General features: G+C 36.4%; 1 pseudogene; it reads right to left on the bottom strand.

Annotated features, from left to right (window-relative positions):
- Positions 1-1,934: 1,934 nt before the first annotated feature.
- LOC120109642 lies at positions 1,935-5,140 on the bottom strand (annotated as a pseudogene).
- Between the last annotated feature and the right edge of the window lie 2,796 nt (positions 5,141-7,936).

Raw genomic sequence — 7,936 nt, 5'->3', positions numbered from 1 at the left:
CACTTCTTTCATAGAATGATTCAGATTTTGCCCATATACACAGATGTAATTTTTTATTTAATTTTTAAGTGTAAGTTGGGATGTTTCATGGAGTTCAAGAACATGGTCAAGTGTGCATAAGAAATCATGATCAAGACACCTTTGAAGTTTGGATCTCAAGACTTACCTCCAACTTGATCACATCTGATTTGACAAAACAAAGACTAGTTGAAATAACAAAGGTCTAACTGTTTAAGCTTGAATTTGATCTAAACTTGTCCATTGGAAACTTGTTTGAACCCAATCTGATCCACCAAGTGACTAGGCAGACCTCTAAATTTTTAAAGCATAATCCACTTTCTACCCTCATTTATCCCACTAATAGACCACGAGATTCAGCATGAGCAAAAGCAAAAACAGGGCCGCAAATAAAATAACCAAATCTCTTAAAAGAGAATGCAAAATTAAGAACAACATACCTTTTTTCCGATAAATATAGCCTACCAATCTTCCAGGTAGGCTCCAATATTGATGCAGCTCCTCAAGGTTGCAAAGTAAAATTCATACATGCTAAAATAAACTTTATATCTAGGTAGAACTTTTTTTTTATTAAAATCCAAAAATAATGCACAAAAAACAGAGGAAGGGAGAAAGAATAGAGGAGAGAATAAAAGAGAGAAAGAAAAGAAGTTGATAGAAAATAGGGACAGATATTGAGGGTTCTTGCTAATTAAGGATGTGTCTTGTTTGTTATGGAGTCCTATTTTTTAAACCGCATTATCTCTTTAGCTATAAAACTAGTTTTTGTGATGAATATTGAATAGACTGAAATTCCTTTCCTCTTTTTCGAGTATCCTAGCTCTTATATCTCCTCTACCTAGATTTCTCACTAATCACCATTATTCTATCTATCTGACTCCTTTTTGCACTTCTCACCTTCAAATTTCTCTCCTTCACTAATTTTTCCATTTTAAAGAGTAAGTGTAAAGAATTAGACCAAATCAGATCAGAAAATCAGGACAAAAGGGCTTACACAGTAGATCAAGCATAATGAATAGTGGATATAAAAAAAATTCAATCCAGAATCACTAGATATTAGCTTAAAATTTATACGCCTTTAGATAAGACATGTAACTAGAGTTTATTTTCAGTGTACAGATCATAAGGTATATATTATTTTGTGATGCTTGATGTGTAAGGGTTTTCAGTTCATATTTATATGCAATTTCATGTACTTGCATTTTATTTTATAGGCATTTATATGATTATGTGTTTAATAATTAAACTGTAATAAGAGAATGGAACATAACATTGTTCATTTAGCATTTATATTGGACTTTCAAATACTCTTAAGTAGACCAGTTGAATCTCCAATGCATTTAAACTAATCTCTAATCCAAGATGGAAGAGAATTCCTAAGTAGCTAGGAAAAGAAAGTATACCAAGTACCAACTCTTAAAGAAGATGTAAGGAAAAGAGGAAAAAAAAAACAACATAATCTTTTGTCTACAAATCATCTCTAAGTTTAACCTCCGTTGATCTATAATCTTGTTGATACAATAAAATACTTCTTAGGATAAAGAACAGGACTGATCTTCTTATGATTATACCCAGAATATTCACATTTAGGTCAACACCACAATGTACAAAAACTCCTCCCTTCTTAACCATCCTATATTCTTTCTCCAACTGCCTGACTTAAACCCTTGGCCATATACACGTGCAACATCCCCTCAAATAGGAGATCTTATGAGTTATATGTCACAAATAGAATCTTTAGTGATTGGCTAGATCAAATACGCTCTCCATCTTTCCTTAATTTCATTATCATTTGTCCTGATGTTACTAGTCATACAACATCTGATGAGGTATACAACCATATTTTCCTCTTCCTATTTGTTATTAAGTAATAAGCAATAGTTCTTTATTTAATGTAAGCTATAATTTAAGTCATAGACGGGAACATCATAGGCATTAAGAAACACTTCTTTTCATCATTTTTTCACTAATGCTAAATCTTTCAAGAACTTGTTCTGCCTACAACACCATAAACAGATAAATGATTCCACAGTAAAAGCAGGATATCATCTTTTATGTAGGTATTCAAATGTGCATTCATTAGTGAGAGTTTTCAATCTAGTTAAAGGTATCCAAACATTGTCATGTATTTGTGAGATGCAAAAAACATCCTTGAGAAATCATATTTATTATTCAATGAACCTTTTAACTTTTAATTAATACAATAGTTTCTATCTTGAAGTAGTCATAACATGCAGCAAAAAGGATTACGAAACTTTTTGTTTGAGATAGTGCTAATCAAAAAAAAAGCGTAATCATCAAATAGAATCTAGCAAGTATTTCTAAGTTCACACAAGAAGAAAAGTAGAAAAGAATAATATATCATCTAACTGAGGCTGTTTCATAAAGCATGAATTCATTCTTGGAATATTGGAGAAACTAAAAGCTTTCCATAAAATCATATCAAGTAATGTTGCATTTCTGCTTATTTCCATATATTCAAAAAAACAAATTTTTAGGACAAAGGAAAACAAAGAGTATGTGGTGACTGCCATATTCAAGGACTACAGAGTGAGAAGGAATAGGTAAAGAAGATGAACGACAAGGAAAGAAATAATTGCTACACTTACCATGCAAGGAACTGAAGAACTTCCCAGCTCTGGCCAAGTTGGAACATATCCATCTCGTACTGGAGCTCTCAGAGGCCAAGAACGGCCAAACATTCTTTTCCTTATTGGAGAGGCCTATCAGTCTCACCTAGTCTTCTGAAACTTGAAGGCAAACGGCTGTTCCCAGACAAACCATCTCTAATTTCGCGACCATGGTAGCATGGCTCAAGGATATCATAGATGTTTAGGTTACGAAGTTCTGGATATGGCTACAAAAGCCTCAGATACATGGAGAAGATTAATTAATTAATGACATAAAAAAAAAAAAATAGCATTACCGATCAACCCTGTCTAGCATGTTTTGGCAGCTCTCATTTACTGGATTCCAGTAACTTCCATGGCAGGCAGTATTAGCCTCCTGAAATAACAGCATGCAATCCCATAAAATCTAGGGCTAAGAATTTGTTGTGTTTCATTGATTCTTTTAAACAATTTATTAATTAAAAAGAAGAGTAAAATTTGGCTTTGTAACCAATTAAGAACATTTTCTAAGAATCAGATAGCTCTAAACAAGCAATTGGAGGATAAGCAAATTTTGCTGCATGTCATTTCAAAATTACTATGAGGAAACATAATAAGATACTGTCATATGGAGTTCACAGTAGCTTCTAGCTTCCCAAAATAAATCCTCTGTCTACTGAAGAGGTGAGTCCATACCTGAAATAAATCGTTCGATATAAGACCCATTCCATGAGCAAACGGAACAAGAGCATCCCCATCAAATACCGTGTCGGCAACACCATTTCCGACCATATAGCCCTGAATGACATGTAAAGAGATCAAAGACAAGCTCAAAATACTTCCATTTATAGTGCCAGTATATTCCTTTATCATTTGTTAAAATAGCAAATGACATATCTACTCAACAGATTCTGACCTTAAAGTTGATTGTAGGCTTTACACCATCTTCAATTCCTGTAAGTAAATAATTAACAATAGACAAACCTAAGTAAGACATCAATCATCTCACAGAAATGATACTACTATCTGAAATCAGCATACCTTTGCAACTTCAGATGCAAGAGTTGGAACATAGACTCCAGCATATGATTCTCCGGAAATATAGAAAGGATTCTGTTGGAACTCTGGGTATAGTTCAAACCACTGCTTGAACAACAAAATCATAAGAAAACATCCACAATGCATCACCAAACAAAAAGAAGCATAAATTCGTAAAAACAGAACTCAGACTAATCTAGGAAAATTAAGAAAACTAATCGAGGAAGACCATGTAATTCAATGCAATTTGCTAGTGAGTGGCAGGCCTCTCTCAGATTTATCACTATTATTGACTATGCAATGCAAGATTATAATGTTACTCTATCATCCTATCTCAATAAATTGGAGACAATACCTTCAAAATAAATTTGTGTGAATCAGAGGCAGTCTTCAGATCTCCAGTAGCATAATCTGATTCATCATTTGAATATGACATTCCAACACCCGCAGGAGAGTCCAAATAGAGAATGTTAGAGACCTAAATTGTAAAATGATCAGTCATGCCAATACATATGCAATATCAAATCAGTTTTCTGAAGTGGTGAGCTTGAACAGAGAAGAATTACACTGGTGAGTTCCAAGTCCAAGACCTTTTACCTTAGACCAGCTGTAAGGATTGAGATGCAGCTGTGGCATGCTCCCAGCAGACCCTCCAGACTGAAAGTTGAAGGGACCTGCAACGCAATGCAAATTAGCCCTTCACCAAATTAACATGATCATCTAAGCCTTTAGATTTACGACCTCGAAAGGATAGGTCGCAATCAACTCTAGACTGCAATTTTCAGTAATTTTTTTCTTCGTTGAATTTTGTTTGATGGACAAACATGCATATTCCCAATACAAAAGCATCCACTTTCCATGCATATAACCAAATCTAAATTCCCCATAGGAAAACACATAAAATCCAAATTGACACACGGGTCTGGATTAATTGATACCATGCTCATAGATGAAGCCATCGAAGCTGGAGCAACCTGGCCCGCCATTGAGCCACATGACCACGGGGTCCTCGGACGGGTTTCCTTCTGAGACCACGAAGTAGTAGAAGAGATTCCTCCCATGGCCCTCATCAACAGTCACATACCTTTCCACAGACACCAAGATTAAGAAATCGATGCAACAAGAAAACTATTAACACCGACGCCAGAACCATGAAGAGTGGAAGCAGTCAATACCCAGAGTAGTGCTTGGATGGGAAGGTGGCATTGAAGCCCGGGAGATGAGTGATCAGAGCACTCTCGGGGCCGCCGAAATCAAGAAAGCACCGCTCAGAGAGAGAAGCAGAATTGAAGAATAAGCCGAGAGGAAAGGAAGAGAAGTGGAAGCAGCCATTGATTCTGCTCAGGGCGGTTCATGTGGACTGGGAATAGTAATATTTATATGACGCGGCCTGCCAGCGACATCAAAATGAAAACGGAAGCGTGGAGGAAACGCAAAGATTGCCCTGGTCCTAATTTTTTTCTTTTCTTTTCTTTTCTTTTTTTAACAGGAATACGGAATCCGATGGAACAAAAAAGGTTTGATTATTTGTTCTTAAATAATAATAATTATTTTTGGAAAAAAAATAAAAATTTTTATTTTTCTTTAAATAAGTTTCCATCTCTTTTCTCCTGATTTCTTTTCTTTTTCCCGATCACTCTCAATCCTATCGCCTCCGACTACTCCAGATTTTTGGATCTCCTTGGCCACCTCTCCATCTAATTCAAACTCTTTCTCATCCCTAGCCGCATCATCTATCTCATTATCCCTTCCTCTCGCTTAATATAAACCCTTATAACAAATATATATTTTTTTTCAATTATCAAAAATATAAAAAAATAAAACTCATATTTTTAAAATTTTTATTAAAATATCACAGTGCCAAATGCGACCAGGTCCAAGGAAATAAAAATTATAGGAGACAAATACTATAGAATATGCGCTTGCTCCATGATTTTTGTTTGGTCCAAAACCGATGGCTTTTGACTGAAGCATATTACTTTATATATAAAGTACGGTCGTTTTTTTTTTTCTCTTTTCTTATTTTTAACACGGTGGCCAGGGAGCAAGGCCGATGGCTTTGGACCGAAGATTTGTTTGGGAAACGGGAATACGGGATCCCTGGCGGGGACCTTGGCATAATTTAGAGTACAAGATGGGCCGTCACACGTGGATTAATCTGATTGGATGCTTTGTGCGTCCCGGCACCCACGAGTTTCTAGCGGAGCGTGCAAGCGCAGGGAGCTTGGTGACATATTGAAGATGGCGAACGGAGAAAGATAAAATGTCCACTTTCACGTCATGTACCATAAAAAGCAGAAGATACCTGATGTTAGATATTTTATTTATTTGTTTTGTTTGAGTCTTGGCCTAAAGTGAGTGGACCGGTGGAGATTCATGAGTGGATTGCACTGCCCGTTGTTGGCCCACGGGGTCTGCTTTGCCCTCTTCTTGCGCAGGCAGCAATGAGACAGATGACTTGCGGATGGAGTACTGCTCATCATGGAGCAAGGAAGAATGCCCTGCGAGTGGCATTTTCTTAGTTGATGAGCTAGGTTATTCAAATATATCACTTTCTAAAGTATCTTAGTATTTAAAAAAAATTAATTTTGGAGAATGTGGCTCTCGAAGCTATGAAGGCCTAAATCTACAAGTAGGGGCATGACTAACTCTTTAGACGACAAAGAGGAACCACCAACATGCGAAGTTGGTAACATGTTAGTTCGAGTATTTGATAGATTTAACTGGGAACTCAACTTTGATGTCGGGTCTAAAAATGTCTTCTCTAATCAAAAGAAACTTTAGGTCCAATTGGGAACCTTCTGGCTTCAGAGTCTAATATCCCAATTCCTATTGTCAAGAGTGTGGTCGACGGCAGTTAGTTTATTGTCAAAACAGCCAAGTAGACAAGAGGTAGGGTATTGACCCTAGATAGCTCTGTTTTAGGGAATTAGGAGCAAGTAAGGTACTTCCCCCAAAGCATTAATCAACGAATAAATGTACATAGAAGAGAGAGAAAGAAGTAGATGTACATATGTGCTCTCCAAGTGTTGCCTAGCTATGCAACCTAAAAGGGAGGTGGGGTGACAAATTAGGTTATAAAAATTTTAACAGAAGTTTGCAATTTAAAGAATTCAATTTTCAACATACGTGCGAAGTGAGAATGTAAGAATATGAAGCAAGAAAAATACAAAGAATAGAAAGCAATCAAGATATAAAATTTTGTAGTGGTTCGGTACCAAATTCATCACCTATGTCCACTTCCCAAAACACAATTCTTAGGAATTTCACTATAATCTACTCAAAGATTATAGCCTGATTATTTAACACGGGCTCATAATCAATCGAGTTGATCTTTTATGGTAATCAATCACTGCCATCTCTTATCGAAACCTTTCCTAGGCTTGATAAGAATACAACATGTTATCCCCAAGTTTCAACACTTTAAACTTGTTACAATCAACAAACAAAGAGTGCAAGAAGAATGACTCTTTTAAGAGCAGAAGATCAGTCATTGAAGCTCGTGAGGAAGCACTTGTTGAACTTGATGTGGGCTCGAAAGCTTTGCAATTAATTCTCTCAAGTGTGGTGGATGTAATATTTAAAGCTTATATTGAATGCTTCTCTTCTTTTCTTGTTTTTCACTTTCTCTTGTTTTCTCCAAGTGTTCAAAAGCATTTATAACTTGAAAAAACATTGGAGGGTCGTTTCTAGTTGTTGGAGAAGCTGAAATAGCCATTGAGAGCAAATATAGACATTCTATTTTTGCAAAAAAAAAACTAGCCATTACTATTATCAGATGCAGACGAGTCAAATCGATGTCTTCAGTTGTGGATTCGTGATCTTCATGGGTCGACTCGAGAAAGCACTGTTTTTTGCTGCGTTTTGTCTTTTGCCTATAGTGATTGTAGGGTCGACTTGAGTTTGCTTGGGATCGACTTGTGATCCACTAGAATCAACTCACAAAAGGGCTAGTTTTTACTTTCTTCTGTCTTCTATCTACAACTATTCTGAAATCGACTCAACTTATGCTGGGGTCAACTCATGTTCGGTAGGAGTCTACTCGTAATTCTTCGGGGTCGATTCATAGATGTTCAATTTTTACTCCTTTCTGTTTTTTGCCTGAGATTGTTCTAGGGTCGACTCGATTGATCCAGGAGTCGACTCGCAAAGCATGCCGGTCTCTTTTCTTGTGCCGGGGTCGACTCGTGTTCTTTTGAGGTCGACTCAAAAACCATCCAAAATTGAGGTCTTCTATTCAATCAGAAGTCGGTTTCTAGTATCTTGGGGTT

The sequence above is a fragment of the Phoenix dactylifera genome, unplaced genomic scaffold, assembly GCF_009389715.1.
Source record: "Phoenix dactylifera cultivar Barhee BC4 unplaced genomic scaffold, palm_55x_up_171113_PBpolish2nd_filt_p 002556F, whole genome shotgun sequence".
Classification (NCBI taxonomy): domain Eukaryota; kingdom Viridiplantae; phylum Streptophyta; class Magnoliopsida; order Arecales; family Arecaceae; genus Phoenix; species Phoenix dactylifera.
The sequence above is the reverse complement of the archived record's forward strand: the minus strand, read 5'-3'. Positions and strand labels throughout refer to the sequence as shown.